General features: G+C 43.0%; 1 non-coding gene across 1 annotated transcript; it reads right to left on the bottom strand.

The window, feature by feature from the left end:
• Positions 1-3,996: 3,996 nt before the first annotated feature.
• On the bottom strand, positions 3,997-4,131 carry LOC129403921 (U8 small nucleolar RNA). The gene has a single exon (XR_008629559.1). It is a non-coding gene; the product is annotated as a U8 small nucleolar RNA (small nucleolar RNA).
• Positions 4,132-12,718: the final 8,587 nt, after the last annotated feature.

The following is a 12,718-nucleotide window of genomic DNA, read 5'->3' as shown; positions in this document are numbered from 1 at the left end:
AAGCTCTAAGTGCTTGGGAAGCTTATTCCCGGGCTCTAGAATACTCTGCCGGCGACACTCCGCAGCTTGCACTGAAGATTTCCCCACCGAAGCCGAGCGCGCGCGCGCACGGCCCGCGAGCGGCTCTTCCGGGCTCGGGGTGGGGGGGTGGGGGGAACGGTGGGGGCGGCGGGGGCGGCGGGGAACATCGGCCGCCACCCAGGTCCGGCGGGGACCCGCGGGGACCCGCGGGGCCGCGCGCCTCTCGCGGCAATCGGACTAGGACTTGCACCCTCCCCGCCGCTTGGAAGGTCCAGGCGCCGAGACGCGAGAAAACCCGGCTCTCGGGACTGTTCGCCCAGAGCACTGCAGGAAAGAGGACCAGCCCCGGGGGCTTGGGGGTGTAGGGTGGTGGGGAATCGCAGCAGACTTTTTTTTTTTTATCACCGCTGTTGCGACAGCCCCCGCGAGAGGGAACGGGTTGGGAGAGCCCCAGACCTACCTCTTGGGTGGGTGCAGAAGAGGAGCACCGGCGTGTCGGGGGAATCCCTGGAAAGAGCTCGGGGTTCTGGACGCGCTGCTCGGGATGGCAAACTGTGACGTTGGAGATTTAGCACCAGCGCGGATGGACACACACCGCCAAGGAACACAAACACCACAACACATTACCCGCAAGGGCGGGGGTGGGGGGCTGATGCACCGGTTAATTGTCGACTTGTAGAAGCCCATTCAGGGCGAGTCTCGGCCTAATGAGCGCAGTTAGGATCCGTGGGGGGTTGGGGGGTGGGGGTGGGGGTGGGAGGAGGAGACCAGGAGCAGTTTTCCCCGCACAGAATCGATTGGGTGACACTTCCAGGCTGCGTAACCTCTAAGGGTGAGGGGCCCGGAGGCAACAGAAGTGACCCTGCAACGCCCCTGGGAGTCTAGAACTGATTCCCCAAGACCCAGGAGTCTGGCGAGTTTGTGCAAAAGGGGCTGCGGGGGTAGGAGGTGGGCCAGGGGGATGGAGCTGAGAGAGCAGAGCCCAGCCGCGGGTGTGTCCTGGACAGAGAAGACTCTGGAGTCACAGCAGTTGAAGTCCTGTCCCCTCCTGAGATTTGGGGTAAGGGAACCTCCAGTCGATTTTCCTGCTGGTGATGTGTGGTCAGAAACGGTGGCCTAGCCCTCCGGGGTGGGGGTGGGGGGTCGACACGTGAACTGTCTAGAGGAAAACACGACAGTCCGGGATTCCAGCAGACAGCAGCGGGAAGGCAGCGGAGACCTCGGATCCTTAAGAGAATCGGAGAGAGGAAGAATTAGGGTGTTTGCGAAACGTGGACCCGCAGGGGCGGGACAGTCCTCTGCTTGAAAGTTGAGCACACCAAAGAGATTTCTGCAGGAGAGGGGGAGCCGCAGTTTGCCAAAGATGGGCACATTCCAACCTTTGCAAGCTCGCTGTCTCGGACCGCGAAATATCTTCTGCACTTGGGAAGCAGAAATTTTCTGCCAGCAGGAGCGCGCTCCCTGGGAACAGAAGCTCGGCGCCAAGATTTTTATGTCAAGACCCATTTCTTTATTAACGACTTATGCAATTATTAAGTGAGTGCCTTGTATGTGTCAAGCCATGTGGCAAGTTGCTGGGGTTTTATCATAGGGAATTCACAATCCTTGCTTTCAAAAAAGCCGACAGAGCACATCTCTCCCCTAAGTCTTGGCGTTAAGAGCCAATGAAAGTAAATTTATACATCCCTGATTTCCCCCCTATCATCCTGTACTCTGACTGACCTTCAGTCCTCTCCAGGAATAGTTAACCTGTTTTGTGCCTCCAAATACTTTCAATTTAAGAACAACACAAAACAAAGTCTTCAATGCATATGAGAATATCTGTTTAAGGAAAAATAATAGCACATAAGTGTATTTTGTTTGCTGGGTACTGGGCATTGCCAAATTCCTTATATAAATTATCTCTCTTGGTTATCATCACACCCACAGAAAGAAAAATATTATTACTACTTCCACTTAACAGCTTTTAATGAAGAAATCCAGAGATTTGCTGCAGAACCACAGCTACTAGCTGGGAATGTAAAATATTACAGCCAAGCCCTCCTACTTCAGTGGTCCTGCCCTACAACCTCCTCTCAGGCTTTGTAAAATGAGAAGGATCATGTTGTTAAGACCGTTTGTACACCAGAAGTCTAGACACGAGAACGCTGAAAGTCAAGGCAGAATTAAAAACAAAGGGAGATTATTCAAGTTAGCAGTTAATTCCTCTAGAATTGGGGAGAAAATATCCTTGGGAGTTAGGAGTAACCAAAGGCATATCTAATGAGAGGATCTGAATGCCTGTTAAATGCCAGTTCTGTCCCTGGCACTGGAAATACATCACAGAACACAGCCATCACTCTGCATTTCTTTTCTATATTAGCATTTTCTAGAAGAAAAATATAATATTTTCTTGAGTCATCTAGGCTTAATGGATATGTTTTCTAAGAAAAGTTCTCTCCCCAGAAAATCAGTAAAAGAGTTTCATTGAAAAACCTTCTAACTGGGGTGAATTTTGTATGAAATTAATTGAAGTGCTTATGCATTTGATCCCCAAAACAAATCAAACCAAAAGTAAGTGAAAATATACTCCATGAAGCTAGAAAATATGTGTTTGTGGATATTTTAAATATTTAACAAATTTGTACTTATATCTTGGTGACGACAAATCCCCTTTCCACTACCCTACCTTTATTCTTTGCCTTTTTCCTATTCTACATTTCTCCATTATAACTTCAAGGCAGTGTATTATACATACAGCATAGCATTGGCTTTATGACCAAAGTGTGAAAGCCAACTCCTACTGTCCTTAGAATGCAGAGGACAAAGTTCTGCTTCCCGGGGATGGACAGTATTGATTTCCTTTGGTTTCTTTCTCCAGCTTCTCTTTCTCTCAACCCTATGGAGGGGGTGGTGAGGGGGAGAAGACTTATTCATGGACTTATAACATCAGTGTAAGCTTGACATTTATGGGGGCACATTTCTCTTAGGCTGGGCATGGGTATTAGAAAACAAAACAGATTCACCTCTCTTGTCCATTTCTCTTCTGTATTGGTCAGTCTGCATTCAGGCACAAAGGTTCCTTCTTTAACTGTGTGTTTGTTTTCTGTGTTTATATGTACACTTATGTAACTTACTAAGAGCAGTGGATGTGGGACTCAGGATATGACTCAGCAGTGGAGCACATGCCTCACATGTGTGAAGCCTTGAGTTAGTCTATTCCCTCCTCTCCTCCCACTCCCGTGAACAATAGTAGTTGCATGAAGAGTGAAGCAGAGATGTGGGGCAGAAAGAAGGAGCTTCAGGAGAAGATAGAAGTTGCAGAGGAGTTCTAAAAAGGTTTTTGGATAACAAATTTATACCAATTATTTTAATCATGGTTATTGTTCATGGGTATATGCATATGTCCAAAATTATCAAATTGAGCATTTTAAATAAATAAATTTTATTTTATGATAGTGATAGACCCAAATTATCTTTCCAAATGGAAGACTAACTTCTGCAAATATAGCACAAAGACTGTAATGAGTAGATACATTTAATAAACCCTGGTTGGACTGTGCTTAAAGAAAATCAGTTTTAACATACTATCATTGTCCCATATGAAATGTTAGTTATTATTAAGTTACTCAGAACCTGATAAATATTAAAAATAGGGAGTTGTGGGACCAGAGTGGTAGTGCAGCAGGTAAAGTACTTGCCTTGCATTTATCCAACCTGTGTTTAATACCTGTCATATGGCCACATGGTCCCCCAAACCCACCAGGAATAAGCCCTGAGCACTACTGGGTGTGGCCCCAAAACAAAAAAATAGGCGAGTTTTGTCTTTAGATTAAAAACTATCTTTTAAATATTTTCTTTAAAGATTTTCTAAGTATTTTCTTCAAACATTTGTGTATATACTCAGTCATTTTATACACATTTGACTACTACAATGTATTTTTTCTGTTTGGAAGATACTCCCCTATTATTTGCTTATTTATTTTTTTATGAAGAATCAGATAGGAGCAATTAGGGTTATACAAGCCCTAATCATGCAGAAACATTAATCACAAATCATGCCAACTCTAATCATCATGTTCTATCTACCCTCTGAATAGAGGAACAGACAAGGATTATCCTACCTGGTGATCTCCCCTATTATTAAAAAGGGAGTGTTCCCTGGAAAGGTGTGGAAATTATACAGCCAGTCAATCCTGGAGGGAGCTAGATCTTGTTTGCTTGTTTGTTTGTTTGTGTTATATTTTATTTTCATAAAAGTAGTTCACAATAGGTCATTACAGATAAAATTCAGATGCCAATCCCACCACCAAGCACCTTCCCACCACAATAAGAGGGAAGTGTGGGAGGGTTGTTGCATTTTATTCTGGAGCCATTTAACCCGGATATAAGAGAATACAAGCATGTATATTAGAAACCAAAAAAATGTGTGATATTTTAAGTGAGGTAGAGTGTAAGAGGTCGCACGGCTACATTTGTGGCTGCACGCTCCAAAGATTCTGTGGCACTCACTTCCGGGAGCTTTAGTTTACAGACTCTGGGTCTTGGCCCTTGATGAGATTACATGGCAATGTGGGCAGTTTGTGGGAGTGATGCCAAGCTACTGGAAAACTGGGGAGCTGGGAGAAGGAGGCCCAGTCCCCATCCGAGCGGACTTAGAGATCTGTCATGGGTTTCCACGTACCTCGGTTTCCCTGCTGGTCTGCTCTCCAGTGAGGTTCATCTTGTCTTGAGTGAGGCTCGTCCCCTCTCGGGTGAGGTTGTCTGAGTGTGTGGAGAGTGGTCTTGAGTATGGCGGCACTTGGATTCTGGAAGTTTTTGGCTGCCGGGGTTCTGCTTGGGGCTGGGAGGGAGACTCAATCTACCCCCCTTCAAGGTGCCGCAGTGAAGACAGCCTGGTGAGGGGTCAGGAGATTCTTTGGCACTCTCTTCCGGGACCCTGGTGCCATGTAATCTCATCAATGGCCATGACCCAGAGACTATGAACTAAAGCTCCCTGAAGGGAACTAGATCTTAAAACAGAAATGAGGAGAGTCCTAGACAGAGTTGGACAAGAAAGTAGAATGAGAGGCAGAGTCTATATTCAGGAGAACATTTAAAGATGATGGAAAAGCTGAATTCTGCCAGTGAGCTGTGGGCTGTGAGTTAGGTGGGAAGCGAAGCAAGGCCATACTGGAAGGGAAGCCAGTAAGATGGACATGGAATGGCTAGATTAGAGTTCCCAATCTTAGTAACTAGTTAAAAGTTTATCTCCATTTTTTTTTGCTTTATTTTGTTTTTCTTTTCTTCTCTTGCTGGCTTGCAAATTCCAGAGTTTCCAGGTGAAGTCAAAAAGAACCTTTGTAGAACGGAGGGTTGGGAAAGGGAAAGAGAGACCAAAGGAAAAAGCAAGCCCTCCCCACCTCCACACAGATGGGTAGGCTGAGGTTTTAATAATCAAGGGAAGTTATATCAGAGCTTTGTATTAGGCAGCTGTAGGGCAGGTCATCTCTGCACCTGCCCACTGGGGTCTTGCATTTATAGAGTTAACAGAACTCTGGACATAATCCAAATGGTCTCAGAATCACAGGATTCCTCAAAGCTGTGGCATCCTGGTAAATGGCTCCCGTTGTGGAAACAGCTGGCAGAATCGGTATTCCAAATACAGAACAGGGCTGGAGAGACTCTATTTGCTCAAGTGTAGTTTATAAGACAATTTGCAGTCACCTCTCCAGGATCTCTTCAGCAGTCACCCCCCACTCCCCACCCCCGCCTGCTGCCTCCCAGTCTCACTATCGATGAATATTGTAATATATTCTGGGAAGCACTCAGAGCTACATGGCAATGGATGTGGGGAGGTCTGGAGTGTGGGATTGTAGCAGTTCAAAAACCCTTATAGAGATAGTGATAGCAGAAACAAACTCTTAGTGGTACCGAGAACTGCAGAACGTGATGGACAGTAATGGACATCCGGACTATGTGCACACAAAGGGCAGAGCAGTGAGTGATGGTATAGGGAACTGTGTCAGTAAAGTAGGTGGCTAGTGCTGAAGAAACGGCAGTGCCATGGACAGTGAGAAGAGTCATCCCACAAGGGACTCCTCAGAAGTTAGCAGGAAGGAGGGGCTGGAGCGATAGCACAGCGGGTAGGGCATTTGCCTTGCACGTGGCCGACCCGGGTTTGATCCCCAGCATACCATATGGTCCCCTGAGCACCACCAGGAGTAACTCCTGAGTGCAGAGCCAGGAGTAACCCCTATGCATCGCCTGGTGAGACCCAAAAAGAAAAAAAAATTTAGCAGGAAGGAGGAAACTCAAAGAGGGAGCTAGGATTGCTGTTCACAGGCAGATTGGGGTCATCAAGCAGTGTATGCATTTTTTATTGCTGTTCAGGTCAACTGTTACAAATGAATATGGAGAGAAGAAGCCTGGGAGTGAATCTTATTGGGCTCCTCTCAATGTTTCTGCGGGGCTTTATTTTTTCTGGTGTCTTTGGAATCAAGTACAAGGATCTTTTCCATTCTAGAGGTTGTCCACATTTCTTGCTCAAGGATCCTCTCAGCATCAGCTTTTACCAGCCTGCACTGGCCTCATGATGCCTCCTTCTTTGACTCCCTAATTTTCTATTTCCTTGTGATGACATTGGATACTTGTGATGACATTGAGTGACCCTGGGTAATCCAGGATGATCTTTGCATCTAAAAATCCTTAACTTAATCATGTCTGTAGGATCCCTTTTGACTAGGGAGGCAGTAAATTCATTATTCTTGGGATTGGGGCAGAGGGAATTATTCTGTTTCCTACAAACAGATAAGTAGATAAATATTTGGGTCACATGAAAACATGCCTAACAGATCAAGGGTGCTTTACATGGAGTAATTTCAAATAGAAGAGCTTCTCATTTTGCAGTACTATTTAGTAATATTCCTTATAGTTTTCAATAATAAGTTCCTGTGGGCTCTTTGAGGCATTAATATTAGATTCTTCTCTATAAATGAGCCCATCAAGTGGAGGCATTAATATATTTAAGGTGATGCAGAAAATTTATCTGGATTAGAATGTAAGGCTTATAAAATAACCATATTTCAAATGGTTAATGGGTTATTATTCTCTCTTTGACACCACGCTAGTTAATTACTACTAGTAGTTAATTACTTTGATGCCATAATAGTTAATTACTACTACTAGTTAATTACTACCAGTTCATTACTACTACTGTTCATACTATCTTTAAAATAGGATTTTTTTCTCATGTAGATTATATGATGTCATCAAAATTAGGTGTTTAACTTTTTTATTAACATAATGGACATACAGCTATTGGCTTCTGTAATTTTGCCAGATGAATAGTGAATAGGAAGTTATATATACAGTAACATTTGGCTCAATGACTAGCATGGCAGTTTGAAAGCTAGTGAAACTCAGCTTTACCTTTCTTCTTTTCACCATTGTTATTCTCTCACTTCAACATCTTGCCTTCTAAACTCACAGAAACAATTTGCCTGAGTGTACAACAGGTACAGTATGAATGGTTGCTGAAAATTTGAAAAATTTGTTTCTTTATTCAAATTATTCCAGTGTTTCAGTTTTGTTATGGGTTTGATGGCAGATGTTTTATAGTATACTCAAGTGCACGTTAATACAATTGCAGATCCAACTTTATTCAATCCTTTGATTTTCTAGTAAGAATACTGAAGTTTAAGGTGAGATTCCATGATGCACCTAAGTTTAAACATAGGCAAAAACAGAGGCGAATGTTGATCCCAACCTAATTATATTAAACCATTCCATCTCTTCTTTCTATTGTTGCTAACACATTTTAGCATCTGATACACTGAAAAGAAATGTATTATCCAAATCCATACAATTTCACATACGATGCTTTCCCCAGATTTCTATCCAATGCAATTTCAACTCCATCCCACCGTGTGTGTGTGTGTGTGTGTATGTGTGTGTGTGTGTTGTGTCTGTGTGTGCGTGTCTTCATGATACATTTCTTTTATGCCACTTTCCACTGTTCTGTTTGTTTTTCTTTTATGTATTAAGGTCATACCCCTTTTAAGGTCAGGCCCAGCAATGCTCCAGGACTACTCCTGGATCTGGTCGTGGGGTCACTCTGGGCCATGCTCAGAGGACTACGTACTGCTGCAGATCAAACTTGCTTGTCCTGCAAGTGGTTTAAGTTGGAGGCCCATTGAGCTATTTCTTGGCCTCCTCCACACCAGTTTTATATCAACAATGCTCACCTTTCTCCTGGCTTCAGGTAGTAGTTATAAATAAAAATAGAGAACTGTAATTTTATAACAGTTCTTAGAGTTAAAAAATAGACTTTCATTAGGATAACTGTTTACTCCTACCTCACCTCATCTAATTCTGGATTTAACAACTAATGCATTAGGATTTGCTTTAAATTATTCGTCAAGAAAATTTTCACCTGGCCTCATCAGTGAATAGGATTAAAAGCACAAATATTAAGTGTTATGTTTTATTTTGCACTTGAAAAACACATCATCTGCATTTTCTACATGCTAGGTGAGATAAAGTCATATGCTGCAGTTACTTAACAGGAAAAGCTCAGGCAGACATACCCCACATATCTGTGGTTTTGTGGGAGGCGAGGGGCATGGAGGGTGTCTGGGACCATACCTAGTGGACTATATGGGTGCCAAGGATTGAACCAAGGTTAGCTGAATGCAGGGCAAAGTGCCTCAACCTCCATACAATGATCTCTCTGACCCCTGCCTCAGATATATTTAGGGCCCACTCAAGAATGCATATGAATAGTCTTTCTTCTTCCAGGTATGTAGTCTGTCCTACCTTCCTTCCTTCCTTCCTTCCTTCCTTCCTTCCTTCCTTCCTTCCTTCCTTCCTTCCTTCCTTCCTTCCTTCCTTCCTTCCTTCCTTCCTTCCTTCCTTCCTTCCTTCCTTCCTTCCTTCCTTCCTTTCCTTCCTTCCTTCCTTCCCTTCCTTCCCTCCTTTCTTTTTTTTTCTAAACACACCTGAAGGTTCTAGGGTGACTAATAGTGGAGTGAATTGCTTTGCAAGGCAAATGCCCAACCCCCTGTACCTGTCCTTCTGCTCTCCTTCCTTCTTTTCTCATTCTTTGTACTATGTCACTTTGCCAGGGGCCTCTGCACGGTCTTTCGTGTTCAGAGGAATACCTGAAGCTCAAGTACCTCAATCTCATGTTTCTTCTATGTATCTCATCCATTATATGTTATTCTTTGATTGCGGCCTCAGACCTAGGTATATAGTCACCAGTATCGCAGTCTCTCTCTCTCTCTTAAAGTTGTAAATCCAGGAAATGGCTTTATTTCTTAATTATTTTTTAAATTTTTTATTAGTGAATCACCATGAGATACAGTTACAAACTTATGAGCTTTCGTGTTTGCATTTCAGTCATACAGTGATCATTTACCCATCCCTCCACCAATGCCCGTTGTCCTCCACCAATGTTCCCAATATCCCTCCCACCATCCCCATCCCATTCCCCACCACCCCACCCTGCCTCTGTGGCAGGGCATTCCTTTTTGTTCTATCTCCTTTTGGGTGTTGTGGTCACATATTGAGTGGCCATCATGTTCAGTCTATAGTCTACTTTCAGTTTGCATCTTTCAACCCGAATGGGTCCTCCCAACATCCTTTACTTGGTGTTTCCTTCTCTATCTGAGCTGCCTTTCCCTCTAGCATGTGAGGCCTGTTTCCAAGCCATGGAGCAGACCTCTTGATCTACTACTCTTGGTGTTAGTCTCCCATTCTGTTACTTTATATTCCACAGATGAGTGCAATATTTCTATGTCTATCGCTCTCTTTCTGACTCATTTCATTTAACATGATACTTTCCCTGTTGATCCACTTATACGCAAATTTCATGACTTCATTTTTTTCTAACAGCTGCATAGTATTCTATTGTGTAGATGTACCAAGTTTCTTTAACCAGTCATCTGTTCTTGAGCACTCGGGTTTTTTCCAGATTTTGGCTATTGTAAACAGTGCTGCAATGAACATATAAGTGCAGGTGTCATTTCTACTATACTTTTTGGACTCTCCAGGATATATTCCCAGGAGTGGTATTGCTCACAGTCTCTTTTTGGTAAAACAGATCTACCCTTCCTTCTCTCAGTGGTGTCAAACATCAAATGCTTGGTGAAAAGACTTTCCAGAGAACACTTTGATAATGGTAGAGCAAATAGTCACACGGGAGGAGGGCTGGGGACTGAAAGGTGGTAAAGTTTTATGCATGAAACCCTATCAGCAACAGTATTGTAAACCACAGTGCCTGCGATTTTTTAAAAAAGTGCCTGTCATTGAGACAGATTGGTGGGTGGGAGGGAATCTGGGGACACTGGTGGAGGGAAGTGGACATGGGTGAAGTGGTGATGGGGATGTTGGATCATTGTGTATCTAAAACCCACTTATGAAAAACTCCTTAATTTACAGCGACTAAAGAAAAAATAAAGAAAAATGAATTTAAGAAAAATTGAATATGTTCACAAATGAGAAGTGCTTCAACTGAGAGTTGTTTTGGGGCTTATGTGTGGGGAGGGCATACTCAGCTACACCCCAAGTTTACTCCTATCTCTGTGCTTAAGGAGAACTCCTGGAGGGCTTGGGAACAGGGGTGCAAAGGAAATGAACCTGGGTTGACCTTGTGCAAAGCAAATGCCCTACATGCTGTGCTACTGCTCTAGCCCCCAAAAGTGTTTCAAAGGAATCACATTCCTAAACCACAGAGGAAATGAGGAGCCTACAAGAGAGACTTCCACATCTATTTTATCATTATTTCTCCTACAAATGGGATTACTAGATTTTTATTGAACTTGGACCACATGAGCTTCCTCCTTTTTCCTGTGTGGATTTAATAAAGGTGTTAGGTGATAGTAAACCTGCAAAGTTCTGAATTTGCTCTATGGTTGCTGCTAAGCAATGGAAAAAACTCACTAGAATGAAAAAAAAAAGTTAAAAAGAAGAACCTCCTGCCAAGAAAAAGTGGATGAATATTTGTAACCAGAAGCCTATGACAAAGTTAACAACAGTTAGTCCAAAGGGGGCTGTAAAACCAGAGCTTTTGTTACAAACGTACAAATGGTGCCTTTGTCAGATACTATACTATATCACGGTTGTGGTAACTGTCCTATAAACTTTTAATCAAGTGATGATTTCATTGCACTGGCTCGAATATTTTATTTTAATGACTCTTTTATGACCCTTATGAGCTGATTTTACTTAATGCTGAATTTCCTCTTGGGAGGGGCAAGGACATAAATATTACATTTGGAATTAGCTTTTATTTTAATCTTCTTTACGTTACTTATAAGTAATGAAATTTAGGAAACTGGATTTTAAATGAATGTAAATGAAAGGTTAAATACATTATAAATGATAAACAATTGTTTAAAAAGAAAGTTTTCCATTACAAGTCACTAAATTTCCTCATAATAAAATAGGAATCCTGTGACTGTTTCTCACCATTCTTCCTCTGCTCTACCGGCTCTCATCACTTCAGGTTTTGTGTTAGAAAATCAGAAAAAAAGAGGTAGCTCTCTTTTCTCCATTTTTATAGTGAATTTCAGAAGGTGCTGGTAATTCTGTATGTGCAGTCGTAATTGTTTTGGGTTCCTTGAATTAGTCCAATTAATATTTGAATTAGCTTATTCAATACTCTTGTTTCACCAAAGACTGGGATTAAGGCACCTGTTCAAGCCAAATGGAAGTGCCCGAAGATTTTTCATTTACCATTGTATCACTTTTCATCCCGTTGCTCATCGATTTGCTCGAACGAGCGGCAGTAACGTCTCCATTTGTCCCTGTTGCGTGCTAGGGTAGCCCAATGGCATCTTCTCACTTCAGGAACTCGAAGAGCCTCAACCCATTTGTTCAATTCATAAAACCATTAGTTCATAAAGTGTTCAAAGAAAAATAGTTGTATCACATTGAATTACTTGAATTATAATGACTCTTAAGGAAGTGGGAAGATTTAGTATAACGAAATTAAATAATAAAAATCTTAGATAATGCTCATTGATTTTAGGAAGGAGTCTATGATGGTTCAGAGACAGGTGTGTGTGTGTGTGTGTGTGTGTGTGTGTGTGTGTGTGTGTGTGTGTGTGTGTGTGTTGGACCACATCCTGCGGTGCTCAGGGATCATTTCAAATGGGGCTTGGAGCATCTTATGCACTGCTGGGGATTGAATCTAGGCTACATGGATGCCTACAAGGCAAATGCCTTAACCCCTAGACTAGCTCTCAGACTGCAGGGACTGAGTTTTACCCCAATCTCAGGGGTAAAAGAACCACAAACTCAGTCAGGAGAATCTCTTCTCCTGGCCTGCTACCAGCTATCTATTTTAAACCAGCAGGGTGCAACCTTGAGTCAGCTTGGATAGGGCTTCTCCCTGAGGAGAAGCAAGAAACAAGCTTAGAACCAAGGGAGCTAGATGTAAGGAACTGACACCTTCCATTTAACCTTTCTCCACGGAGGGGAAAATATTTCTGGCTACTCTAGTGGTAACCCAAACTAGACAGTTCCAGATGCAAGGAACTTCAGCAAGTTGTGTTAGGAACAAAGGCCAATGTAGCGATCTTCCTTGACCAACAGGGGTGATCTCCTTAGAAGTTCTGATTAGATGGCTCGGCACTCTCTCCCGGGTAGACTGTGTTCTCCTGCCATCTTCAAATTGAAAAAGTACAACAAAGGTTGGAGCTTTGAAAAATTGGGCCTTTTTCTTTTTGGGTCACAC

This window comes from Sorex araneus, chromosome 3 (assembly GCF_027595985.1).
Source record: "Sorex araneus isolate mSorAra2 chromosome 3, mSorAra2.pri, whole genome shotgun sequence".
Classification (NCBI taxonomy): Eukaryota; Metazoa; Chordata; class Mammalia; order Eulipotyphla; family Soricidae; genus Sorex; species Sorex araneus.
This window is presented reverse-complemented; position numbering and strand designations above follow the sequence as displayed.